The sequence below is a fragment of the Leuresthes tenuis genome, unplaced genomic scaffold (assembly GCF_036924035.1).
Source record: "Leuresthes tenuis unplaced genomic scaffold, fLeuTen1.0.hap1 SCAF_1, whole genome shotgun sequence".
NCBI lineage: Eukaryota > Metazoa > Chordata > Actinopteri > Atheriniformes > Atherinopsidae > Leuresthes > Leuresthes tenuis.
The window spans coordinates 42,844,215-42,869,880 of NW_027325355.1; the positions used below are offsets into that span (position 1 = coordinate 42,844,215).

Here is a 25,666-nt window from a genome sequence, read left to right on the forward strand (position 1 = left end):
AATCATACACTTCCTCTGTGTAACCAGATAATTGCCGAAAAAGGCTGACTTGTAGTTGGTTCATCTTCCTCCTTGATGTGATTATTCTCTTCAGCTGAAACTGAGACTCTCAGATCACCTCGTGTCTATCAACAAAGCAGCAGCAGCTGAAGATGACCAACTTCTTCACGTGTCACAGGGTGATCAGACGTTGCAACAAAAGACATGCAGGTGGTAGAGAGAAGAGAAAAAGCTTACAGCACCTGGTATTCCCAAGCTGTCTCCCATCCAAGTACTAACCAGGTACAACCTTCTTGGTGTCCGAGATCAGACGAGGTCGGGCTTATTCAGGGTGGTGTGGCCGTAAGCAACAATGTCTCTGACAAATGTGCATTATATAGGTACTGGAATCATACGGTTCCTCTATGCAACCAGATAATGGCCGAGAAAGGCTGATGTGTAGCGGGCAAATCATCTTCTCTGATGTGATCATTCTCTGCAACTGAAACTGAGACTCTCAGATCACTTTGTGTCAGCCAACAAAGCAGCAGCAGCTGCTGAAGATGACCAACTTCCTCATGTGTCACAGGGTGATCAGACGTTGCAACAAAAGACATGCAGGTGGTCGAAAGAAGAGAAAAAGCTTACAGCACCTGGTATTCCCAAGAGGTCTTCCATCCAAGTACTAACCAGGCCCAACCGTGCTTGGCTTCCGAGATCAGACGAGGTCGGGCATGTTCAACGTGGTGTGGCCGTAAGCAACAATGTCACTGACAAATGTGCATCATATAGGTACTGGAATCATACGGTTCCTCTATGCAACTAGATAATTGCAGAGAAAGGCTGATGTGTAACGGGCATATCATCTTCTCTGATGTGATCATTCTCTGCAGCTGAAACTGAGACTCTCAGATCACTTCGTGTCTGCCAACAAAGCAGCAGCTGAAGATGACCACCTTCCTCATGTGTCACAGGGTGATCAGACGTTGCAACAAAAGGTGGTAGAGAGACGAGAAAAAGCTTAAAGCACCTGGTATTCCCAGGCAGTCTACCATCCAAGTACTAGTAGTAGTAAAAATAAAAAGGATGGAAAACATTCAAGAAAAGTGCAAATGAAGCAAGGTTTTTTGGTATAACTATCATGTATTATTCATTTGAACTTTTTTAGAACTTTGAACATTTACAAAACATAAGTAAGATCTCAATCTCAGCTCGGCTGCTGACTACTTGGTCCTGGGGCCTGCTGCTGTCTAGCTCTGGTTCATTCCCGTTTAGGAGATAGCTGATGATTAATGTCATCCTCTTCTAAAAGTCACTGTCAGACTCTGAATTTGATCTTCATATTCTGAAACCTCTTTCTTGACCAAAATCAATTTCAAGGCCTTGTGTGCGATGAATCTTTTGGTTGTTGCGGAGAATCGGTTGTATTAGTAGTTATCACTGGGAAAGCTATATTTATTGCCCCCCCCCCCCCCAAAAAAAAAGAGGAGGGGAAAAAAGAGGGAAAATGAAAAATGTGCAGGAATATGATTACAGGTGCAAGTGCTTGAATGTCGGTTTGACACATGCACACGTGTATAATTACAACAAACAGTTTGAAAGTAGTGTTTCTTTTACAGATCACCAAGAAGCTGGCTGGCGCTATTGGGGACAGTGCTGCATGGATGATAAACATCGGCAACGAGTTTGGCCAGGTTCTGAACTCTGTTCTGACAACGGGTGAAGGTGCAGGGTTGGAAGAGTTGTGCCATGGCATCGTCACTCGATACAAGAATGCGGGCCAAGCTGAACCTGAGGTCATCTATGTTGACCGGGACTGCTGCAGCCAGTCAGGTGGGTAAAAATGATAAAATTCTTTATCAAATATACGTTTGAAAAACTGTGTGCCACACACACACACACTGTTACCACTCCACTTGTGGGAGGAGTGGTACTGGCAATTGGGCAGCGGCTGACTTTGTTTTTCACAGGTGTGTCTTCAGTGGTCAAACTCTTCCACCCATGGAGGTCTGCAGTGCGCTTGGACAGCTTCCATTTCATGCGACGTTTTAACTGCGGCGTTAAGTTTACGTTAAGTGTCTGTCTGTCTGTCTGTCTGTTCGCAGATGATTGCTCGTCTGTTACTGTGTGATTATTGTTACAATGTTAATAAAGTTTGATAATTTTACTTGAACCAAGAACAGCCTTCACATTTTTATTTAATTTCCCTTTGCAAAACAGGACGACAGTGAGTGTGAGTGACATCCATTTAATGCAATTGTCAAAAGTGAAGCCAGAATTACTTGGAGAATTATTTTACATTTATTAACAAAACCCAACACTCTTTGTCTCAACCAAAGATTTTTTAAAAATACTTTCTTTGCTCAATTTGGAATTTGTTTCATTCACTTGTGTTGCACAAATAGTGATACAGATAGATAGCTAGTCTCTCAAATAATTGAGTGTACCAAAAAAAGAGGGGAAAAATGATGGGAGACTTATTTACATTTACAGTTATACACATGTTGTGTGCTCCCCCCTACAGTAGGCTTTAGTAAAGTCCAAAGCACTGTGGTATGTTGGGGTGTTGCCACAATACAGGTTCGAATCCCACAAGAAACATGAAAATTAAACAGATGATAAACCTTGCAATAAGTGCAGAGGTGTGTGTAAACAATGTTGAGAAGATAAGAGAATAGAGAAAAGTGGATAAAGTGTACGTTTTTTCTCCTTTTCTTTTTCTCTCTCCCCCCCCCTCCTTCCTCTTTTTTTCCTTTTCCCCCCTTTCGGGCAGTCCCTTTTGCCCCTTTTTTGGCCGAAAGGTTAGCACTCTGGACTTTGAATCCAGTGATCCGAGTTCAAATCTCGGTGGAACCTACAGGTGTGCTGTCATGTTTGTGTTCTGGAAAGAAAATGAGTGGATGAGGTTAGTCAGTTGTCAAGTCACACCAGAGTGTGTGATTGACCAATTCCAAAGAGAGGGCTTAAATTGTTTAATGTTGAAAAAGTGAAACATTCAGCTGAGAGGGTCTGTGCTATTTGCCTTCTCACCTCCGGGTGTCACTAATTGAATCTATTTGATTTCTTCTTCCATATTAATTTGCAATGCATATATTTTTCCATGCTCTCCGTTTGGAATTTGGACACAGAAGCCAAAGGAGAAGGAAACAGGAAAAACAATCCCATGGTAACAATCAGCGACAAGGAGAACTACTCAAAAGCCTACATAATTAACCCGGTGCCCAACCATGGGCCAACCAATCATCCAATCAAGGAGCGGCAATTTCTGCCGGCCGGGATCTGAGCGCCAACTCCATGCGGTGCGCACAAGTTGGTACTGATTTAGGAAAAAGAGGATTGTACAATTTTACTCCTTGGTATGGATACTCTTTCAAAAAAGTCCAAAAAATAAAATATGTGGTTGACAAAACTGTGTGACTCAGTCCTTCAACACAAAAGGCAGGCAAAGGAAAATCAGCTGTCCTCTCTATCTAATCATAGGAGGATGGCCTGACTACGATCAGGGACCTGAGCAGCAAAGAATAGATAGACATGATAAATAGTTATATATATATATATATACATATATATATGTACATACTAGTCTCCAATACTACTATGATAAAAAGAGATCCAATGTACAGGTCTAAGTTGTACAGGAATGTGTTGTAGAAATTTGTTCTATATTTTTGTTGTAAATCCACAACAGGTTTCATCATCTGCTAATCCTGAAGGAGACACTAGTTGTAAAGGAATTTATTAATACATAAAAATGCTTATATTATAAGACTGAAACATCCTTGAACAGCAGATCACTGTAAAGACATACATATAATATTGTGATTATGTCAGTGGGTCAACAATTTTGTAAAGGCAACTTTACATAAAAAAATTTAAAATCTTGTAAAAATATAACAATGTAAACATAAAAACAGCAACCTCAAAACAAAACATAGCATGTTACCTGGATGGAAAACCATGCGTCTCTACAGCCTGAAGGAAGAAATCTTGGGCTGTTGATGACTTGTTGTTATTGGTAGCATGTCGGTACATGATCTTTGTGAGCATTTGGAAAACATAAAAACCACAGAAACACATTAAACATTAACTACAATAATATAAGAATAATAAATGAATGAAATATTGTTCCATGTGTAATGTTAGACTTAAAGCTATACTTACCTTTCTGGCATGTAGCACGGCACTTATTAAAAATTTAAACATGAAAAACTCCCCCTCCCTCCAAAGTCTCACCCTCTTCCCCCTGCCTGACCTGTGACGCTCCCTTCCTCCCTGACGTGTGAGGTGAGAAAGTGATGGTGCGTTCCATCTCCCCCGGATGTCGGAGCGGAGAATGTTGTCAAGTTATCAGCGGTCCAGTTACCACGTCCATCAAGGCTATTCTTGTGCTTGCCGTGTCCGAATATAAACAACTTGTGATCTACAACGGCCTGCGTTGTAGTTCGCGTGTAATTTCAACACCTGGTGGCTTGCTTTTCCATTTTAGTGCGCCATAAGCTTATTAGGAGCATTTTAAGCTTACAAAAGAAAAGTATAGCTTTAAATAAATTAAGTTGAATATTATATCACACACTATAATCTCCATGGGGACACTGACCTTTCTTGAAGAGACATCTATTCCAAACATTACCACACCATATCTGTTCAATAAAAATGTATCAATTGTTTAACGCAGCTACATCGTGGTCCATTACACCAGATTCCAGAACTCTGCAGAATGTATGCCATAGACCATTTTTTAAATCAATATATAAATATATAATGTCCATGTGATGTCCTTTGCTGTCAGCTTACCTGATCAACTTGTGGTTGGTATCTATATGTACGAGTGACAGAGGAGCTGCGACATTGTAGGTCCTTCTCACAACACATCCGAGGCTTGTCATTCTCTGTAGTATTCCTACCCTATCAACCCGGTGCATCGAATCCCACACTCTGTCCACTGAACTCTGTGGCCTAAAGCCCTAAGACGACCTTTTACCATTCTGTGACCTGTAGGAAAAGAAGTGAAAACCACTTTTATTTAAGATATATTGATTGATAATCATGTAAACAAACAATTTAGGCATTTAACTTTTTCTCAGGTATACATGCTATGATGACCGTTGCTATGATAATGTCCAGGACTCTCCACTAAGGCACAGAAAATTTAAAAAATAATATTGATAGCCTTTAGGCTATAAAAATAGCAGTCATTAAAGTAGCCGGCCCTCAGCTAGACTTAGTTGTGGAGCCTATATGGCCGGCAATTTCAAATGTTACTTTTATGGCACAAATCTTTTTATAATGCTATGGACAAGTGCATGATATAATTCAAATAAAAACTTTCTGTAAAAAGCACCAACCCAAATTCTGGGAGTCTTGCTTGATGGCAGAGACCAAGCTGTCAAGTTCATCATCTGTCATTTTACTGTAGCCTTCCCTTTTTGAGAGGCCCCACTGTCGCATTCTGCGTTTCAGTGTTCTCACTGATACACCAGCAGTGTGGAAATACAGGGGGCAGAGAGGTCAATTTCAATCAAATGCTGGACGTGGTCTTTGGAAAAAAACATATGCTGGCTTGTTCACAGATACGAGACTTGTGTTCTTTTCACTGATTTTTACTGTGGTCTTCATCGTCGGCTTTCACCACAAGTACACCGTAGAACTGATAAAACACAAATGATGTACAAATATTACATTACACATGCCTCAACTAAAAGAAAATATATTATTTACAAACACAAACTTACATACCACTTTGGCCTGCAAGTGGACAAACCGGTAAACTTAAAACCGCTTATGGTCTTCGTTGATTGCTTTCTTTATTGGATCCATATCAATGATACCAGTTTACCGGACCGCTTTTTTAAACCGGAAGTGACATCACCGTCACCTTAAACTAAACTTATCAAGTTTTAACTTTTAACTTTTACCTAACACCAAATGTTATTAACTATATCCTTTAAACATTGCTAAATATTAAATATATACATCAAAACACTTAAAACAAACGTGTTATACGGACATTCTCTATGGCCATAAAATCATAGCTGCATCTAGTGGCGAAACATAAATATAACTGCCGTTACATTGCCTGTTTGACAGTTTAAAGCGGCTGCACGTGCACTTTTTCTATCTGGCCTCAGTACATTTCTGAAATGTATTCATTTGTGTTTGGAAAACATTGGAAACTTTATTTCTGAGTCCACATCAGTGGGTTCTGGTTGTTAGCACATAGATGAGGAGACAGTTCAAGTAGTTTAAATTTTTAATAAGTGCCGTGCTACATGCCAGAAAGGTAAGTATAGCTTTAAGTCTAACATTACACATGGAACAATATTTCATTCATTTATTATTCTTATATTATTGTAGTTAATGTTTAATGTGTTTCTGTGGTTTTTATGTTTTCCAAATGCTCACAAAGATCATGTACCGACATGCTACCAATAACAACAAGGCATCAACAGCCCAAGATTTCTTCCTTCAGGCTGTAGAGACGCATGGTTTTCCATCCAGGTAACATGCTATGTTTTGTTTTGAGGTTGCTGTTTTTATGTTTACATTGTTATATTTTTACAAGATTTTAAATTTTTTTATGTAAAGTTGCCTTTACAAAATTGTTGACCCACTGACATAATCACAATATTATATGTATGTCTTTACAGTGATCTGCTGTTCAAGAATGTTTCAGTCTTATAATATAAGCATTTTTATGTATTAATAAATTCCTTTACAACTAGTGTCTCCTTCAGGATTAGCAGATGATGAAACCTGTTGTGGATTTACAACAAAAATATAGAACAAATTTCTACAACACATTCCTGTACAACTTAGACCTGTACATTGGATCTCTTTTTATCATAGTAGTATTGGAGACTAGTATGTACATATATATATGTATATATATATATATATAACTATTTATCATGTCTATCTATTCTTTGCTGCTCAGGTCCCTGATCGTAGTCAGGCCATCCTCCTATGATTAGATAGAGAGGACAGCTGATTTTCCTTTGCCTGCCTTTTGTGTTGAAGGACTGAGTCACACAGTTTTGTCAACCACATATTTTATTTTTTGGACTTTTTTGAAAGAGTATCCATACCAAGGAGTAAAATTGTACAATCCTCTTTTTCCTAAATCAGTACCAACTTGTGCGCACCGCATGGAGTTGGCGCTCAGATCCCGGCCGGCAGAAATTGCCGCTCCTTGATTGGATGATTGGTTGGCCCATGGTTGGGCACCGGGTTAATTATGTAGGCTTTTGAGTAGTTCTCCTTGTCGCTGATTGTTACCATGGGATTGTTTTTCCTGTTTCCTTCTCCTTTGGCTTCTGTGTCCAAATTCCAAACGGAGAGCATGGAAAAATATATGCATTGCAAATTAATATGGAAGAAGAAATCAAATAGATTCAATTAGAGACACCCGGAGGTGAGAAGGCAAATAGCACAGACCCTCTCAGCTGAATGTTTCACTTTTTCAACATTAAACAATTTAAGCCCTTTCTTTGGAATTGGTCAATCACACACTCTGGTGTGACTTGACAACTGACTAACCTCATCCACTCATTTTCTTTCCAGAACACAAACATGACAGCACACCTGTAGGTTCCACCGAGATTTGAACTCGGATCACTGGATTCAAAGTCCAGAGTGCTGACCTTTCGGCCAAAAAAGGGGCAAAAGGGACTGCCCGAAAGGGGGGAAAAGGAAAAAAAGAGGAAGGGGGGGGGGGAGAAAAGGAGAAAAAACGTACACTATATCCACTTTTCTCTATTCTCTTATCTTCTCAACATTGTTTACACACACCTCTGCACTTATTGCAAGGTTTATCATCTGTTTAATTTTCATGTTTCTTGTGGGATTCGAACCTGTATTGTGGCAACACCCCAACATACCACAGTGCTTTGGACTTTACTAAAGCCTACTGTAGGGGGCAGCACACAACATGTGTATAACTGTAAATGTAAATAAGTCTCCCATCATTTTTCCCCTCTTTTTTTGGTACACTCAATTATTTGAGAGACTAGCTATCTATCTGTATCACTATTTGTGCAACACAAGTGAATGAAACAAATTCCAAATTGAGCAAAGAAAGTATTTTTAAAAAATCTTTGGTTGAGACAAAGAGTGTTGGGTTTTGTTAATAAATGTAAAATAATTCTCCAAGTAATTCTGGCTTCACTTTTGACAATTGCATTAAATGGATGTCACTCACACTCACTGTCGTCCTGTTTTGCAAAGGGAAATTAAATAAAAATGTGAAGGCTGTTCTTGGTTCAAGTAAAATTATCAAACTTTATTAACATTGTAACAATAATCACACAGTAACAGACGAGCAATCATCTGCGAACAGACAGACAGACAGACAGACACTTAACGTAAACTTAACGCCGCAGTTAAAACGTCGCACCTATCGTACCTATATAATGCACATTTGTCACAGTTATTGTTGCTTACGGCCACACCACCCTGAATAAGTCTGATCTCGGAAGCCAAGCAGGGTTGGGCCTTGTTAGTATTTGGATGGGAGACTGCTTGGGAATACCAGGTGCTGTAGGTTTTTTCTTTTCTCTCTACAACCTGCATGTCTTTTGTTGCAACGTCTGATCACCCTGTGACACATGAGGAAGTTGGTCATCTTCAGCTGCTGCTGCTTTATTGGCAGACACGAAGTGATCTGAGAGTCTCATTTTCAGCTGGAGAAAATTATCACGTCAGGGAACAAGATGTGCCCACTACATATCAGCCTTTCTCGGCAATTATCTGGTTACATAGAGGAACCATATGATTCCATTGCCTATATAATGCACATTTGTCACAGAGATTGTTGCTTACGGCCAAACCACCCTGAATATGTCTGACCTCGTCTGATCTCAGAAGCCAAGGAGGTTTGGGCGTGGTTAGTACTTTGATGAGAGACCGCTTGGGAATACCAGGTGATGTAAGCTTTTTCTCTTCTCTCTACCACCTGCATGTCTTTTGTTGCAACGTCTGATCACCCTGTGACACGTGAAGAAGTTCGTCATCTTCAGCTGCTGCTGCTTTGTTGGCAGACACGAAGTGATCTGAGAGTCTCAGTTTCAGCTGAAGAGAATAATCACATCAGGGAAGAAGATGTGCCCGCTACACATCAGCCTTTCTCTGCAATTAACTGGTTGCATAGAGGAACCGTATGATTCCAGTACCTATATAATGGACATTTGTCAGAGATATTGTTGCTTACGGCCACACCACCCTGAATAAGCCCGACCTCGTCTGATCTCGGAAGCAGAGCAGGTTTGGGCCTGGTTAGTACTTCGATGGGAGACCTCTTGGGAATACCAGGTGCTGTAAGCTTCTTCTCTTCTCTCTACCACCTGCATGTCTTTTGTTGCAACGTCTGATCATCCTGTGACACATGAGGAAGTTGGTCATCTTCAGCAGCTGCTGCTTCTTTGTTGGCAGACACGAAGTGATCTGAGAGTCTCAGTTTCAGCTGCAGAAAATAATCACATCGGGGAAGAAGATGTGCCCACTACAAGTCAGCCTTTCTCGGCAATTATCTGGTTACATAGAGGAAGTGTATGATTCCAGTACTTATATAATGCACATTTGTCACAGATATTGTTGCTTACGGCCACACCACCCTGAATAAGCCCGACCTCGTCTGATCTTGGAAGCCAAGCAGGTTTGGGCCTGGTTAGTACTTGGATGGGAGACTGCTTGGGAATACCAGGTGCTTTAAGCTTTTTCTCTTCTCTCTACCACCTGCATGTCTTTTGTTGCAACGTCTGATCACCTTGTGACACATGAGGAAGTTGGTCATCTTCAGCTGCTGCTGCTTTGTTGGCAGACACGAAGTGATCTGAGAGTCTCATTTTCAGCTGGAGAGAATTATCACGTCAGGGAAGAAGATGTGCCCACTACAAGTCAGCCTTTCTCGGCAATTATCTGGTTGCATAGAGGAACCGTATGATTCCAGTACCTATATAATGCACATTTGTCAGAGACATTGTTGCTTACGGCCACACCACCCTGAATAAGCCCCACCTCGTCTGATCTCGGACGCCAAGCCGGGTTGTACCTGGTTACTACTTGGATGGGAGACAGCTTGGGAATACCAGGTGCTGTAAGCTTTTTCTCTTCTCTCTACCACCTGCATGTCTTTTGTTGCAACGTCTGATCACCCTGTGACACGTGAAGAAGTTGGTCATCTTCAGCTGCTGCTGCTTTGTTGATAGACACGAGGTGATCTGAGAGTCTCAGTTTCAGCTGGAGAGAATAATCACATCAAAGAGGAAGATGAACCCACTACAAGTCAGCCTTTTTCGGCAATTATCTGGTTACACAGAGGAAGTGTATGATTCCAGTACCTATATAATGCACATTTGTCACCGATATTGTTGCTTACGGCCACACCACCCTGAATAAGCCCGACCTCGTCTGATCTCGGAAGCCAAGCAGGGTTGGGCCTGGTTAGTACTTGAATGCGAGACCGCTTGGGAATACCAGGTGCCTTAAGCTTTTTCTCTTCTCTCTACCACCTACATGTCTTTTGTTGCAACGTCTGATCACCCTGAGACACATGAGGAAGTTGGTCATCTTCAGCTTCTGCTGCTTTGTTGGCAGACACAAAGTGATCTGAGAGTCTCATTTTCAGCTGGAGAGAATTATCACGTCAGGGAACAAGATGTGCCCACTACAAGTCAGCCTTTCTCGGCAATTATCTGGTTGCATAGAGGAACCGTATGATTCCAGTACCTATATAATGCACATTTGTCAGAGACATTGTTGCTTACGGCCACACCACCCTGAATAAGCCCCACCTCGTCTGATCTCGGACGCCAAGCAGGGTTGTAACTGGTTACTACTTGGATGGGAGACAGCTTGTGAATAACCAGGTGCTGTAAGCTTTTTCTCTTCTCTCTACCACCTGCATGTCTTTTGTTGCAATGTCTGATCACCCTGTGACACGTGAAGAAGTTGGTCATCTTCAGCTGCTGCTGCTTTGTTGATAGACACGAGGTGATCTGAGAGTCTCATTTTCAGCTGGAGAGAATAATCACATCAAGGAGGAAGATGAACCCACTACAAGTCAGCCTTTTTCGGCAATTATCTGGTTACACAGAGGAAGTGTATGATTCCAGTACCTATATAATGCACATTTGTCACCGATATTGTTGCTTACGGCCACACCACCCTGAATAAGCCCGACCTCGTCTGATCTCGGAAGCCAAGCAGGGTTGGGCCTGGTTAGTACTTGAATGCGAGACCGCTTGGGAATACCAGGTGCCTTAAGCTTTTTCTCTTCTCTCTACCACCTACATGTCTTTTGTTGCAACGTCTGATCACCCTGAGACACATGAGGAAGTTGGTCATCTTCAGCTTCTGCTGCTTTGTTGGCAGACACGAAGTGATCTGAGAGTCTCAGTTTCAGCTGAAGAGAATGATCACATCAGAGAAGATGATATGCCCGCTACACATCAGCCTTTCTCGGCAATTATCTGGTTGCATAGAGGAACCGTATGATTCCAGTACCTATATAATGCACATTTGTCAGAGACATTGTCGCTTGCGGCCACACCACCCTGAACATGCCCGACCTCGTCTGATCTCGGAAGCCAAACAGGGTTGAGCCTGCTTAGTACTTGGATGGGAGACTGCTTGGGAATACCAGGTGCTGTACGCTTCTTCTCTCCTCTCTACCACCTGCATGTCTTTTGTTGCAACGTCTGATCATCCTGTGACACATGAGGAAGTGGGTCATCTTCAGCAGCTGCTGCTTCTTTGTTGGCAGACACAAAGTGATCTGAGAGTCTCAGTTTCAGCTGCAGAGAATAATCACATCAGGGAAGAAGATGTGCCCACTACAAGTCAGCCTTTCTCTGCAATTATCTGGTTACATAGAAGAAGTGTATGATTCCAGTACCTATATAATGCACATTTGTCACAGTTAATGTCGCTTACGGCCACACCACCCTGAATAAGCCCGACCTCGTCTGATCTTGGAAGCCAAGCAGGATTGGGCCTTGTTAGTACTTGGATGGGAGTCCTCTTGGGAATACCAGGTGCTGTAAGCTTTTTCTCCTCTCTCTACCACCTGCATGTCTTTTGTTGCAACGTCTGATCACCCTGTGACACATGAGGAAGGTGGTCATCTTCAGCTGCTGCTGCTTTGTTGGCAGACACGAAGTGATCTGAGAGTCTCAGTTTCAGCTCGAGAGAATAATCACGTCAGGGAAGAAGATGTGCCCACTACTTATCAGCTTTTCTCGGCAATAATCTGGTTACATAGAGGAACTGTATGATTCCAGTACCTATATAATGCACATTTGTCACAGTTATTGTTGCTTACGGCCACACCACCCTGAATATACCCGACCTCGTCTGATCTCGGAAGCCAAGCAGGTTTGGGCCTGGTTAGTACTTGGATGGTAGACTGCATGGGAATACCAGGTGCTTTAAGCTTTTTCTCTTCTCTCTACCACCTTCATGTCTTTTGTTGCAACGTCTGAGCACCCTGTGACACATGAGGAAGTTGGTCATCTTCATTTTCTGCTGCTTTGTTGGCAGACACGAAGTGATCTGAGAGTCTCAGTTTCAGCTGAAGAGAATAATCACATCAAGGAGGAAGATGAACCCACTACAAGTCAGCCTTTTTCGGCAATTATCTGGTTACACAGAGGAAGTGTATGATTCCAGTACCTATATAATGCACAATTGTCACCGATATTTTTGCTTACGGCCACACCACCCTGAATAAGCCCGACCTCGTCTGATCTCGGAAGCCAAGCACGGTTGGGCCTGGTTAGTACTTGAATGGGAGACCGCTTGGGAATACCAGGTACCTTAAGCTTTTTCTCTTCTCTCTACCACCTGCATGTCTTTTGTTGCAACGTCTGATCACCCTGTGACACATGAGGAAGTTGGTCATCTTCAGCTTCTGCTGCTTTGTTGGCAGACACGAAGTGATCTGAGAGTCTCATGTTCAGCTGGAGAAAATTATCACGTCAGGGAAGAAGATGTGCCCACTACAGATCAGCCTTTCTCAGCAATTATCTGGTTACATAGAGGAACTGTATGATTCCTGTACTTATATAATGCACATTTGTCAGACACATTGTTGCTTACGGCCACACCACCCTGAACATGCCTGATCTCGTAAGCCAAGCAGGGTTGAGCCTCCTTAGTACTTGGATGGGAGACTGCTTGGGAATACCAGGTGCTGTAAGCTTTTTCTCTTCTCTCTACCACCTGCATGTCTTTTGTTGCAACGTCTGATCACCCTGTGACACATGAGGAAGTTGGTCATCTTCAGCTGCTGCTGCTTTGTTGGCTGACACGAAGTGATCTGAGAGTCTCAGTTTAAGTTGCAGAGAATGATCACATCAGAGAAGATGATTTGCCCGCTACACATCAGCCTTTCTCGGCAATTATCTGGTTGCATAGAGGAACCGTATGATTCCAGTACCTATATAATGCACATTTGTCAGAGACATTGTTGCTTACGGCCACACCACCCTGAATAAGCCCGACCTCGTCTGATCTCGGACGCCAAGCAGGGTTGTACCTGGTTAGTACTTGGATGGGAGACAGCTTGGGAATACCAGGTGCTGTAAGCTTTTTCTCTTCTCTCTACCACCTGCATGTCTTTTGTTGCAACGTCTGATCACCCTGTGACACGTGAAGAAGTTAGTCATCTTCAGCTGCTGCTGCTTTGTTGATAGACACGAGGTGATCTGAGAGTCTCAGTTTCAGCTGCAGAGAATAATCACATCAAGGAGGAAGATGAACCCACTACAAGTCAGCCTTTTTCGGCAATTATCTGGTTATACAGAGGAAGTGTATGATTCCAGTACCTATATAATGCACATTTGTCACCAAAATTTTTGCTTATGGCCACACCACCCTGAATAAGCCCAACCTCGTCTGATCTCGGAAGCCAAGCACGGTTGGGCCTGGTTAGTACTTGAATGGGAGACCGCTTGGGAATACCAGGTACCTTAAGCTTTTTCTCTTCTCTCTACCACCTGCATGTCTTTTGTTGCAACGTCTGATCACCCTGTGACACATGAGGAAGATGGTCATCTTCAGCTTCTGCTGCTTTGTTGGCAGACACGAAGTGATCTGAGAGTCTCATGTTCAGCTGGAGAAAATTATCACGTCAGGGAAGAAGATGTGCCCACTACAGATCATCCTTTCTCAGCAATTATCTGGTTACATAGAGGAACCGTATGATTCCAGTACCTATATAATGCACATTTGTCACAGAAATTGTTCCTTACGGCCACACCACCCTGAATAAGCCCGACCTCGTCTGATCTCGGAAGCCAAGGAGGGTTGGGCCTGGTTAGTACTTTAATGGGAGACTGCTTGGGAATACCAGGTTCTGTAAGCGTTTTCTCTTCTCTCTACAACCTGCATGTCTTTTGTTGCAACGTCTGATCACCCTGTGACACATGAGGAAGTTGGTCATCTTCAGCTGCTGCTGCTTTGTTGGCTGACACGAAGTGATCTGAGAGTCTCAGTTTCAGCTGCAGAGAATAATCACATCAGGGAAGAAGATGTGCCCATAACACGTCAGCCTTTCTCTGCAATTATCTGGTTACATAGAGGAAGTGTATGATTCCAGTACCTATATAATGCACATTTGTCACAGAAATTGTTCCTTATGGCCACACCACCCTGAATAAGCCCGACCTCGTCTGATCTCGGAAGCCAAGGAGGGTTGGGCCTGGTTAGTACTTTAATGGGAGACTGCTTGGGAATACCAGGTGCTGTAAGCGTTTTCTCTTCTCTCCACAACCTGCATGTCTTTTGTTGCAACGTCTGATCACCCTGTGACACATGAGGAAGTTGGCCATCTTCAGCTGCTGCTGCTTTGTTGGAAGACACGAAGTGATCTGAGAGTCTCAGTTTCAGCTAAAGAGAATAATCACTTCAGGGAAGAAGATGTGCCCACTACAGATCAGCCTTTCTCAGCAATTATCTGGTTACATAGAGGAACCGTATGATTCCTGTACTTATATAATGCACATTTGTCAGACACATTGTTGCTTACGGCCACACCACCCTGAACATGCCCGACCTCGTCTGATCTCGGAAGCCAAGCAGGGCTGAACCTCCTTAGTACTTGGATGGGAGACTGCTTGGGAATACCAGGTGCTGTAAGCTTCTTCTCTTCTCTCTACCACCTGCATGTCTTTTGTTGCAACTCCTGATCACCCTGTGACACATGAGGAAGTTGGTCATCTTCAGCTGCTGCTGCTTTGTTGGCTGACACGAAGTGATCTGAGAGTCTCAGTTTCAGTTGCAGATAATGATCACATCAGAGAAGATGATTTGCCCGCTACACATCAGCCTTTCTCGGCAATTATCTGGTTGCATAGAGGAACCGTATGATTCCAGTACCTATATAATGCACATTTGTCAGAGACATTGTTGCTTACGGCCACACCACCCTGAATAAGCCCGACCTCGTCTGATCTCGGACGCCAAGCAGGGTTGTACCTGGTTAGTACTTGGATGGGAGACAGCTTGGGAATACCAGGTGCTGTAAGCTTTCTCTCTTCTCTCTACCACCTGCATGTCTTTTGTTGCAACGTCTGATCACCCTGTGACACATGAAGAAGTTAGTCATCTTCAGCTGCTGCTGCTTTGTTGATAGACACGAGGTGATCTGAGAGTCTCAGTTTCAGCTGCAGAGAATAATCACATCAAGGAGGAAGATGAACCCACTACAAGTCAGCCTTTTTCGGCAATTATCTGGTTATACAGAGGAAGTGTATGATTCCAGTACCTATATAATGCACATTTGTCACCAAAATTGTTGCTTATGGCCACACCACCCTGAATAAGCCCAACCTCGTCTGATCTCGGAAGCCAAGCAGGGTTGGGCCTGGTTAGTACTTGAATGGGAGACTGCTTGGGAATACCAGGTGCCTTAAGCTTTTTCTCTTCTCTCTACCACCTGCATGTCTTTTGTTGCAACGTCTGATCACCCTGTGACACATGAGGAAGTTGGTCATCTTCATTTTCTGCTGCTTTGTTGGCAGACACGAAGTGATCTGAGAGTCTCAGTTTCAGCTGAAGAGAATAATCACATCAAGGAGGAAGATGAACCCACTACAAGTCAGCCTTTTTCGGCAATTATCTGGTTACACAGAGGAAGTGTATGATTCCAGTACCTATATAATGCACAATTGTCACCGATATTTTTGCTTACGGCCACACCACCCTGAATAAGCCCGACCTCGTCTGATCTCGGAAGCCAAGCACGGTTGGGCCTGGTTAGTACTTGAATGGGAGACCGCTTGGGAATACCAGGTGCTGTAAGCTTTTTCTCTTCTCTCTACCACCTGCATGTCTTTTGTTGCAACGTCTGATCACCCTGTGACACATGAGGAAGTTGGTCATCTTCAGCTTCTGCTGCTTTGTTGGCAGACACGAAGTGATCTGAGAGTCTCATGTTCAGCTGGAGAAAATTATCACGTCAGGGAAGAAGATGTGCCCACTACAGATCAGCCTTTCTCAGCAATTATCTGGTTACATAGAGGAACCGTATGATTCCTGTACTTATATAATGCACATTTGTCAGACACATTGTTGCTTACGGCCACACCACCCTGAACATGCCTGATCTCGTAAGCCAAGCAGGGTTGAGCCTCCTTAGTACTTGGATGGGAGACTGCTTGGGAATACCAGGTGCTGTAAGCTTTTTCTCTTCTCTCTACCACCTGCATGTCTTTTGTTGCAACGTCTGATCACCCTGTGACACATGAGGAAGTTGGTCATCTTCAGCTGCTGCTGCTTTGTTGGCTGACACGAAGTGATCTGAGAGTCTCAGTTTAAGTTGCAGAGAATGATCACATCAGAGAAGATGATTTGCCCGCTACACATCAGCCTTTCTCGGCAATTATCTGGTTGCATAGAGGAACCGTATGATTCCAGTTCCTATATAATGCACATTTGTCAGAGACATTGTTGCTTACGGCCACACCACCCTGAATAAGCCCGACCTCGTCTGATCTCGGACGCCAAGCAGGGTTGTACCTGGTTAGTACTTGGATGGGAGACAGCTTGGGAATACCAGGTGCTGTAAGCTTTTTCTCTTCTCTCTACCACCTGCATGTCTTTTGTTGCAACGTCTGATCACCCTGTGACACGTGAAGAAGTTAGTCATCTTCAGCAGCTGCTGCTTTGTTGATAGACACGAGGTGATCTGAGAGTCTCAGTTTCAGCTGCAGAGAATAATCACATCAAGGAGGAAGATGAACCCACTACAAGTCAGCCTTTTTCGGCAATTATCTGGTTATACAGAGGAAGTGTATGATTCCAGTACCTATATAATGCACATTTGTCACCAAAATATTTGCTTATGGCCACACCACCCTGAATAAGCCCAACCTCGTCTGATCTCGGAAGCCAAGCAGGGTTGGGCCTGGTTAGTACTTGAATGGGAGACTGCTTGGGAATACCAGGTGCCTTAAGCTTTTTCTCTTCTCTCTACCACCTGCATGTCTTTTGTTGCAACGTCTGATCACCCTGTGACACATGAGGAAGTTGGTCATCTTCATTTTCTGCTGCTTTGTTGGCAGACACGAAGTGATCTGAGAGTCTCAGTTTCAGCTGAAGAGAATAATCACATCAAGGAGGAAGATGAACCCACTACAAGTCAGACTTTTTCGGCAATTATCTGGTTACACAGAGGAAGTGTATGATTCCAGTACCTATATAATGCACAATTGTCACCGATATTTTTGCTTACGGCCACACCACCCTGAATAAGCCCGACCTCGTCTGATCTCGGAAGCCAAGCACGGTTGGGCCTGGTTAGTACTTGAATGGGAGACCGCTTGGGAATACCAGGTACCTTAAGCTTTTTCTCTTCTCTCTACCACCTGCATGTCTTTTGTTGCAACGTCTGATCACCCTGTGACACATGAGGAAGATGGTCATCTTCAGCTTCTGCTGCTTTGTTGGCAGACACGAAGTGATCTGAGAGTCTCATGTTCAGCTGGAGAAAATTATCACGTCAGGGAAGAAGATGTGCCCACTACAGATCAGCCTTTCTCAGCAATTATCTGGTTACATAGAGGAACCGTATGATTCCTGTACTTATATAATGCACATTTGTCAGACACATTGTTGCTTACGGCCACACCACCCTGAACATGCCTGATCTCGTAAGCCAAGCAGGGTTGAGCCTCCTTAGTACTTGGATGGGAGACTGCTTGGGAATACCAGGTGCTGTAAGCTTTTTCTCTTCTCTCTACCACCTGCATGTCTTTTGTTGCAACGTCTGATCACCCTGTGACACATGAGGAAGTTGGTCATCTTCAGCTGCTGCTGCTTTGTTGGCTGACACGAAGTGATCTGAGAGTCTCAGTTTAAGTTGCAGAGAATGATCACATCAGAGAAGATGATTTGCCCGCTACACATCAGCCTTTCTCGGCAATTATCTGGTTGCATAGAGGAACCGTATGATTCCAGTACCTATATAATGCACATTTGTCAGAGACATTGTTGCTTACGGCCACACCACCCTGAATAAGCCCGACCTCATCTGATCTCGGACGCCAAGCAGGGTTGTACCTGGTTAGTACTTGGATGGGAGACAGCTTGGGAATACCAGGTGCTGTAAGCTTTTTCTCTTCTCTCTACCACCTGCATGTCTTTTGTTGCAACGTCTGATCACCCTGTGACACGTGAAGAAGTTAGTCATCTTCAGCTGCTGCTGCTTTGTTGATAGACACGAGGTGATCTGAGAGTCTCAGTTTCAGCTGCAGAGAATAATCACATCAAGGAGGAAGATGAACCCACTACAAGTCAGCCTTTTTCGGCAATTATCTGGTTATACAGAGGAAGTGTATGATTCCAGTACCTATATAATGCACATTTGTCACCAATATTGTTGCTTATGGCCACACCACCCTGAATAAGCCCAACCTCGTCTGATCTCGGAAGCCAAGCAGGGTTGGGCCTGGTTAGTACTTGAATGGGAGACTGCTTGGGAATACCAGGTGCCTTAAGCTTTTTCTCTTCTCTCTACCACCTGCATGTCTTTTGTTGCAACGTCTGATCACCCTGTGACACATGAGGAAGTTGGTCATCTTCATTTTCTGCTGCTTTGTTGGCAGACACGAAGTGATCTGAGAGTCTCAGTTTCAGCTGAAGAGAATAATCACATCAAGGAGGAAGATGAACCCACTACAAGTCAGCCTTTTTCGGCAATTATCTGGTTACACAGAGGAAGTGTATGATTCCAGTACCTATATAATGCACAATTGTCACCGATATTTTTGCTTACGGCCACACCACCCTGAATAAGCCCGACCTCGTCTGATCTCGGAAGCCAAGCACGGTTGGGCCTGGTTAGTACTTGAATGGGAGACCGCTTGGGAATACCAGGTACCTTAAGCTTTTTCTCTTCTCTCTACCACCTGCATGTCTTTTGTTGCAACGTCTGATCACCCTGTGACACATGAGGAAGTTGGTCATCTTCAGCTTCTGCTGCTTTGTTGGCAGACACGAAGTGATCTGAGAGTCTCATGTTCAGCTGGAGAAAATTATCACGTCAGGGAAGAAGATGTGCCCACTACAGATCAGCCTTTCTCAGCAATTATCTGGTTACATAGAGGAACGGTATGATTCCTGTACTTATATAATGCACATTTGTCAGACACATTGTTGCTTACGGCCACACCACCCTGAACATGCCTGATCTCGTAAGCCAAGCAGGGTTGAGCCTCCTTAGTACTTGGATGGGAGACTGCTTGGGAATACCAGGTGCTGTAAGCTTTTTCTCTTCTCTCTACCACCTGCATGTCTTTTGTTGCAACGTCTGATCACCCTGTGACACATGAGGAAGTTGGTCATCTTCAGCTGCTGCTGCTTTGTTGGCTGACACGAAGTGATCTGAGAGTCTCAGTTTAAGTTGCAGAGAATGATCACATCAGAGAAGATGATTTGCCCGCTACACATCAGCCTTTCTCGGCAATTATCTGGTTGCATAGAGGAACCGTATGATTCCTGTACCTATATAATGCACATTTGTCAGAGACATTGTTGCTTACGGCCACACCACCCTGAACATGCCCGACCTCGTCTGATCTCGGAAGCCAAGGAGGGTTGGGCCTGGTTAGTACTTAAATGGGAGACCGCTTGGGAATACCAGGAGCTGTAAGCTTTTTGTCTTCTCTCGACCACCTGCATGTCTTTTGTTGCAACGTCTGATCACCCTGTGACACATGACGAAGTTGGTCATCTTCAGCTGCTGCTGCTTTGTTGGCAGACACGAAGTGATCTGAGAGTCTCAGTTTCAGCTGCAGAGAATAATCACATCAGGGAAGAAGATGTGCCCATAACAAGTCAGCCTTTCTCTGCAATTATCTGGTTACATAGAGGAATTGTATGATTCCAGTACCTATATAATGCACATTTGTCACAGAAATTGTTCCTTACGGCCACACCACCCTGAATAAGCCCGACCTCGTCTGATCTCGGAAGCCAAGGAGGGTTGGGCCTGGTTAGTACTTTAATGGGAGACTGCTTGGGAATACCAGGTTCTGTAAGCGTTTTCTCTTCTCTCTACAACCTCCATGTCTTTTGTTGCAACGTCTGATCACCCTGTGACACATGAGGAAGTTGGTCATCTTCAGCTGCTGCTGCTTTGTTGGCAGACACGAAGTGATCTGAGAGTCTCAGTTTCAGCTGCAGAGAATAATCACATCAGGGAAGAAGATGTTTCCATAACAAGTCAGCCTTTCTCTGCAATTATCTGGTTACATAGAGGAAGTGTATGATTCCAGTACCTATATAATGCACATTTGTCACAGAAATTGTTCCTTACGGCCACACCACCCTGAATAAGCCCGACCTCGTCTGATCTTGGAAGCCAAGGAGGGTTGGGCCTGGTTAGTACTTTAATGGGAGACTGCTTGGGAATACCAGGTGCTGTAAGCGTTTTCTCTTCTCTCTACAACCTGCATGTCTTTTGTTGCAACGTCTGATCACCCTGTGACACATGAGGAAGTTGGTCATCTTCAGCAGCTGCTGCTTTGTTGGCAGACACGAAGTGATCTGAGAGTCTCAGTTTCAGCTGAACAGAATGATCACATCAGAGAAGATGATATGCCCACTACACATCAGCCTTTCTCGGCAATTATCTGGTTTCATAGAGCAAGTGTATGATTCCAGTACCTATATAATTCACATTTGTAACAGATATTGTCGCTTACCGCCACACCACCCTGAATAAGCCCCACCTTGTCTTATCTCGGAAGCCAAGCAGGGTTGGGTCTGGTTTGTACTTCAATGGGAGACTGCTTGGGAAAACCAGGTGCTGTAAGCTGTTTCTCTTCTCTCTACCACCTGCATGTGTTTTGTTGCAACGTCTGATCACCCTGTGACACATGAGGAAGTTGGTCATCTTCAGCTGCTGCTGCTTTGTTGGCAGACACGAAGTGATCTAAGAGTCTCAGTTTCAGCTGAAGAGAATGATCACATCAGAGAAGATGATATGCCCACTACACATCAGCCTTTCTCGGCAATTATCTGGTTTCATAGAGGAAGTGTATGATTCCAGTACCTATATAATTCACATTTGTAACAAATATATTTGCTTACCGCCACACCACCCTGAATAAGCCCCACCTTGTCTTATCTCGGAAGCCAAGTAGGGTTGGGCCTGGTTAGTACTTAAATGGGAGACTGCTTGGGATTACCAGGTGCTGTAAGCTTTTTGTCTTCTCTCGACCACCTGCATGTCTTTTGTTGCAACGTCTGATCACCCTGTGACACATGAGGAAGTTGGTCATCTTCAGCTCCTGCTGCTTTGTTGATAGACACGAGGTGATCTGAGAGTCTCAGTTTCAGCTCCAGAGAATAATCACATCAAGGAGGAAGATGAACCCACTATAAGTCAGCTTTTCTCTGCAATTATTTGGTTGCATAGAGGAACCGTATGATTCCAGTACCTATATAATGCACATTTGTCACAGACATTGTCGCTTACGGCCAAACCACCCTGAATAAGCCCGACCTCGTCTGATCTCGGAAGCCAAGCAGGTTTAGGCCTGCTTAGTACTTGATGGGAGACTGCTTGGGAATACCAGGTGCTGTAAGCTTTTTCTCTTCTCTCTACCACCTACATGTCTTTTGTTGCAACGTCTGATCACCCTGTGACACGTGAAGAAGCTGGTCATCTTCAGCTGCTGCTGCTTTGTTGATAGACACGAGGTGATCTGAGAGTCTCAGTTACAGCTCCAGAGAATAATCACATCAAGGAGGAAGATGAACCCACTATAAGTCAGCCTTTTTCGGCAATTATCTGGTTATACAGAGGAAGTGTATGATTCCAGTACCTATATAATGCACATTTGTCACCGATATTGTTGCTTACGGCCACACCACCCTGAATAAGCCCGACCTCGTCTGATCTCGGAAGCCAAGCAGGGTTGGGCCTCCTTAGTACTTGGATGGGAGACTGCTTGGGAATACCAGGTGCTGTAAGCTTCTTCTCTTCTCTCTACCACCTGCATGTCTTTTGTTGCAACTTCTGATCACCCTGTGACACATGAGGAAGTTGGTCATCTTCAGCTGCTGCTGCTTTGTTGGCTGACACGAAGTGATCTGAGAGTCTCAGTTTCAGTTGCAGATAATGATCACATCAGAGAAGATGATTTGCCCGCTACACATCAGCCTTTCTCGGCAATTATCTGGTTGCATAGAGGAACCGTATGATTCCAGTACCTATATAATGCACATTTGTCAGAGACATTGTTGCTTACGGCCACACCACCCTGAATAAGCCCGACCTCGTCTGATCTCGGACGCCAAGCAGGGTTGTACCTGGTTAGTACTTGGATGGGAGACAGCTTGGGAATACCAGGTGCTGTAAGCTTTATCTCTTCTCTCTACCACCTGCATGTCTTTTGTTGCAACGTCTGATCACCCTGTGACACGTGAAGAAGTTGGTCATCTTCAGCTGCTGCTGCTTTGTTGGCTGACACGAAGTGATCTGAGAGTCTCAGTTTCAGTTGCAGATAATGATCACATCAGAGAAGATGATTTGCCCGCTACACATCAGCCTTTCTCGGCAATTATCTGGTTGCATAGAGGAACCGTATGATTCCATTACCTATATAATGCACATTTGTCAGAGACATTGTTGCTTACGGCCACACCACCCTGAATAAGCCCGACCTCGTCTGATCTCGGACGCCAAGCAGGGTTGTACCTGGTTAGTACTTGGATGGGAGACAGCTTGGGAATACCAGGTGCTGTACGCTTTTTCTCTTCTCTCTACCACCTGCATGTCTTTTGTTGCAACGTCTGATCACCCTGTGACACGTGAAGAAGTTAGTCATCTTCAGCTGCTGCTGCTTTGTTGATAGACACGAGGTGATCTGAGAGTCTCAGTTTCAGCTCCAGAGAATAATCACATCAAGGAGGAAGATGAACCCACTACAAGTCAGCCTTTTTCGGCAATTATCTGGTTATACAGAGGAAGTGTATGATTCCAGTACCTATATAATGCACATTTGTCACCGATATTGTTGCTTACGGCCACACCACCCTGAATAAGCCCGACCTCGTCTGAACTCGGAAGCCAAGCACGGTTGGGCCTGGTTAGTACTTGAATGGGAGACCGCTTGGGAATACCAGGTACCTTAAGCTTTTTCTCTTCTCTCTACCACCTGCATGTCTTTTGTTGCAACGTCTGATCACCCTGTGACACATGAGGAAGTTGGTCATCTTCAGCTTCTGCTGCTTTGTTGGCAGACACGAAGTGATCTGAGAGTCTCATGTTCAGCTGGAGAAAATTATCACGTCAGGGAAGAAGATGATTTGCCCGCTACACATCAGCCTTTCTCGGCAATTATCTGGTTGCATAGAGGAACCGTATGATTCCAGTACCTATATAATGCACATTTGTCAGAGACATTGTTGCTTACGGCCACACCACCCTGAATAAGCCCGACCTCGTCTGATCTCGGAAGCCAAGCAGGGTTGTACCTGGTTAGTACTTGGATAGGAGACAGCTTGGGAATACCAGGTGCTGTAAGCTTTTTCTCTTCTCTCTACCACCTGCATGTCTTTTGTTGCAACGTCTGATCACCCTGTGACACGTGAAGAAGTTGGTCATCTTCAGCTGCTGCTGCTTTGTTGATAGACACGAGGTGATCTGAGAGTCTCAGTTTCAGTTGCAGAGAATGATCACATCAGAGAAGATGATTTGTCCGCTACACATCAGCCTTTCTCGGCAATTATCTGGTTGCATAGAGGAACCGTATGATTCCAGTACCTATATAATGCACATTTGTCAGAGACATTGTTGCTTACGGCCACACCACCCTGAATAAGCCCGACCTCGTCTGATCTCGGACGCCAAGCAGGGTTGTACCTGGTTAGTACTTGGATGGGAGACAGCTTGGGAATACCAGGTGCTGTAAGCTTTATCTCTTCTCTCTACCACCTGCATGTCTTTTGTTGCAACGTCTGATCACCCTGTGACACGTGAAGAAGTTGGTCATCTTCAGCTGCTGCTGCTTTGTTGGCTGACACGAAGTGATCTGAGAGTCTCAGTTTCAGTTGCAGATAATGATCACATCAGAGAAGATGATTTGCCCGCTACACATCAGCCTTTCTCGGCAATTATCTGGTTGCATAGAGGAACCGTATGATTCCATTACCTATATAATGCACATTTGTCAGAGACATTGTTGCTTACGGCCACACCACCCTGAATAAGCCCGACCTCGTCTGATCTCGGACGCCAAGCAGGGTTGTACCTGGTTAGTACTTGGATGGGAGACAGCTTGGGAATACCAGGTGCTGTACGCTTTTTCTCTTCTCTCTACCACCTGCATGTCTTTTGTTGCAACGTCTGATCACCCTGTGACACATGAGGAAGTTGGTCATCTTCAGCTTCTGCTGCTTTGTTGGCAGACACGAAGTGATCTGAGAGTCTCATGTTCAGCTGGAGAAAATTATCACGTCAGGGAAGAAGATGATTTGCCCGCTACACATCAGCCTTTCTCGGCAATTATCTGGTTGCATAGAGGAACCGTATGATTCCAGTACCTATATAATGCACATTTGTCAGAGACATTGTTGCTTACGGCCACACCACCCTGAATAAGCCCGACCTCGTCTGATCTCGGAAGCCAAGCAGGGTTGTACCTGGTTAGTACTTGGATAGGAGACAGCTTGGGAATACCAGGTGCTGTAAGCTTTTTCTCTTCTCTCTACCACCTGCATGTCTTTTGTTGCAACGTCTGATCACCCTGTGACACGTGAAGAAGTTGGTCATCTTCAGCTGCTGCTGCTTTGTTGATAGACACGAGGTGATCTGAGAGTCTCAGTTTCAGTTGCAGAGAATGATCACATCAGAGAAGATGATTTGTCCGCTACACATCAGCCTTTCTCGGCAATTATCTGGTTGCATAGAGGAACCGTATGATTCCAGTACCTATATAATGCACATTTGTCAGAGACATTGTTGCTTACGGCCACACCACCCTGAATAAGCCCGACCTCGTCTGATCTCGGACGCCAAGCAGGGTTGTACCTGGTTAGTACTTGGATAGGAGTCAGCTTGGGAATACCAGGTGCTGTAAGCTTTTTCTCTTCTCTCTACCACCTGCATGTCTTTTGTTGCAACGTCTGATCACCCTGTGACACATGAGGAAGTTGGTCATCTTCAGCTGCTGCTGCTGCTTTG

The 25,666-nt window shown here is 44.2% G+C and overlaps 1 non-coding gene and 36 pseudogenes across 1 annotated transcript; 36 read left to right on the forward strand and 1 right to left on the reverse strand.

The window, feature by feature from the left end:
• Positions 1-620: 620 nt before the first annotated feature.
• On the reverse strand, positions 621-739 carry LOC140299613 (5S ribosomal RNA; annotated as a pseudogene).
• An 8,051-nt stretch (positions 740-8,790) lies between these two features.
• Positions 8,791-8,909, forward strand: LOC140296778 (5S ribosomal RNA; annotated as a pseudogene).
• Positions 8,910-9,178: 269 nt separating this feature from the next.
• Positions 9,179-9,297, forward strand: LOC140301842 (5S ribosomal RNA; annotated as a pseudogene).
• Positions 9,298-9,569: 272 nt separating this feature from the next.
• Positions 9,570-9,688, forward strand: LOC140289177 (5S ribosomal RNA; annotated as a pseudogene).
• Positions 9,689-10,345: 657 nt separating this feature from the next.
• LOC140267927 (5S ribosomal RNA) lies at positions 10,346-10,464 on the forward strand (annotated as a pseudogene).
• A 658-nt stretch (positions 10,465-11,122) lies between these two features.
• LOC140267950 (5S ribosomal RNA) lies at positions 11,123-11,241 on the forward strand (annotated as a pseudogene).
• A 269-nt stretch (positions 11,242-11,510) lies between these two features.
• On the forward strand, positions 11,511-11,629 carry LOC140289643 (5S ribosomal RNA; annotated as a pseudogene).
• Positions 11,630-11,901: 272 nt separating this feature from the next.
• On the forward strand, positions 11,902-12,020 carry LOC140280941 (5S ribosomal RNA; annotated as a pseudogene).
• A 269-nt stretch (positions 12,021-12,289) lies between these two features.
• Positions 12,290-12,408, forward strand: LOC140314523 (5S ribosomal RNA; annotated as a pseudogene).
• A 269-nt stretch (positions 12,409-12,677) lies between these two features.
• Positions 12,678-12,796, forward strand: LOC140266669 (5S ribosomal RNA; annotated as a pseudogene).
• A 647-nt stretch (positions 12,797-13,443) lies between these two features.
• On the forward strand, positions 13,444-13,562 carry LOC140290541 (5S ribosomal RNA; annotated as a pseudogene).
• A 269-nt stretch (positions 13,563-13,831) lies between these two features.
• LOC140290285 (5S ribosomal RNA) lies at positions 13,832-13,950 on the forward strand (annotated as a pseudogene).
• Positions 13,951-14,219: 269 nt separating this feature from the next.
• LOC140293765 (5S ribosomal RNA) lies at positions 14,220-14,338 on the forward strand (annotated as a pseudogene).
• Positions 14,339-14,607: 269 nt separating this feature from the next.
• LOC140290938 (5S ribosomal RNA) lies at positions 14,608-14,726 on the forward strand (annotated as a pseudogene).
• A 269-nt stretch (positions 14,727-14,995) lies between these two features.
• LOC140292756 (5S ribosomal RNA) lies at positions 14,996-15,114 on the forward strand (annotated as a pseudogene).
• A 269-nt stretch (positions 15,115-15,383) lies between these two features.
• Positions 15,384-15,502, forward strand: LOC140290542 (5S ribosomal RNA; annotated as a pseudogene).
• Positions 15,503-15,771: 269 nt separating this feature from the next.
• LOC140274923 (5S ribosomal RNA) lies at positions 15,772-15,890 on the forward strand (annotated as a pseudogene).
• A 269-nt stretch (positions 15,891-16,159) lies between these two features.
• LOC140298223 (5S ribosomal RNA) lies at positions 16,160-16,278 on the forward strand. Its single transcript, XR_011913890.1, has one exon. It is a non-coding gene; the product is annotated as a 5S ribosomal RNA (ribosomal RNA).
• A 647-nt stretch (positions 16,279-16,925) lies between these two features.
• LOC140290543 (5S ribosomal RNA) lies at positions 16,926-17,044 on the forward strand (annotated as a pseudogene).
• Positions 17,045-17,313: 269 nt separating this feature from the next.
• On the forward strand, positions 17,314-17,432 carry LOC140274927 (5S ribosomal RNA; annotated as a pseudogene).
• Positions 17,433-17,701: 269 nt separating this feature from the next.
• On the forward strand, positions 17,702-17,820 carry LOC140266676 (5S ribosomal RNA; annotated as a pseudogene).
• Positions 17,821-18,467: 647 nt separating this feature from the next.
• Positions 18,468-18,586, forward strand: LOC140288643 (5S ribosomal RNA; annotated as a pseudogene).
• Positions 18,587-18,855: 269 nt separating this feature from the next.
• LOC140274942 (5S ribosomal RNA) lies at positions 18,856-18,974 on the forward strand (annotated as a pseudogene).
• A 269-nt stretch (positions 18,975-19,243) lies between these two features.
• LOC140266681 (5S ribosomal RNA) lies at positions 19,244-19,362 on the forward strand (annotated as a pseudogene).
• Positions 19,363-20,009: 647 nt separating this feature from the next.
• Positions 20,010-20,128, forward strand: LOC140300683 (5S ribosomal RNA; annotated as a pseudogene).
• A 269-nt stretch (positions 20,129-20,397) lies between these two features.
• Positions 20,398-20,516, forward strand: LOC140293766 (5S ribosomal RNA; annotated as a pseudogene).
• Positions 20,517-20,785: 269 nt separating this feature from the next.
• On the forward strand, positions 20,786-20,904 carry LOC140292291 (5S ribosomal RNA; annotated as a pseudogene).
• Positions 20,905-21,949: 1,045 nt separating this feature from the next.
• Positions 21,950-22,067, forward strand: LOC140294431 (5S ribosomal RNA; annotated as a pseudogene).
• Positions 22,068-22,336: 269 nt separating this feature from the next.
• LOC140271427 (5S ribosomal RNA) lies at positions 22,337-22,455 on the forward strand (annotated as a pseudogene).
• Positions 22,456-22,724: 269 nt separating this feature from the next.
• On the forward strand, positions 22,725-22,843 carry LOC140290545 (5S ribosomal RNA; annotated as a pseudogene).
• Positions 22,844-23,112: 269 nt separating this feature from the next.
• On the forward strand, positions 23,113-23,231 carry LOC140293831 (5S ribosomal RNA; annotated as a pseudogene).
• A 269-nt stretch (positions 23,232-23,500) lies between these two features.
• On the forward strand, positions 23,501-23,619 carry LOC140311111 (5S ribosomal RNA; annotated as a pseudogene).
• A 272-nt stretch (positions 23,620-23,891) lies between these two features.
• On the forward strand, positions 23,892-24,010 carry LOC140277567 (5S ribosomal RNA; annotated as a pseudogene).
• Positions 24,011-24,279: 269 nt separating this feature from the next.
• Positions 24,280-24,398, forward strand: LOC140290546 (5S ribosomal RNA; annotated as a pseudogene).
• A 269-nt stretch (positions 24,399-24,667) lies between these two features.
• Positions 24,668-24,786, forward strand: LOC140293832 (5S ribosomal RNA; annotated as a pseudogene).
• Positions 24,787-25,058: 272 nt separating this feature from the next.
• LOC140277570 (5S ribosomal RNA) lies at positions 25,059-25,177 on the forward strand (annotated as a pseudogene).
• Positions 25,178-25,446: 269 nt separating this feature from the next.
• On the forward strand, positions 25,447-25,565 carry LOC140292217 (5S ribosomal RNA; annotated as a pseudogene).
• Positions 25,566-25,666: the final 101 nt, after the last annotated feature.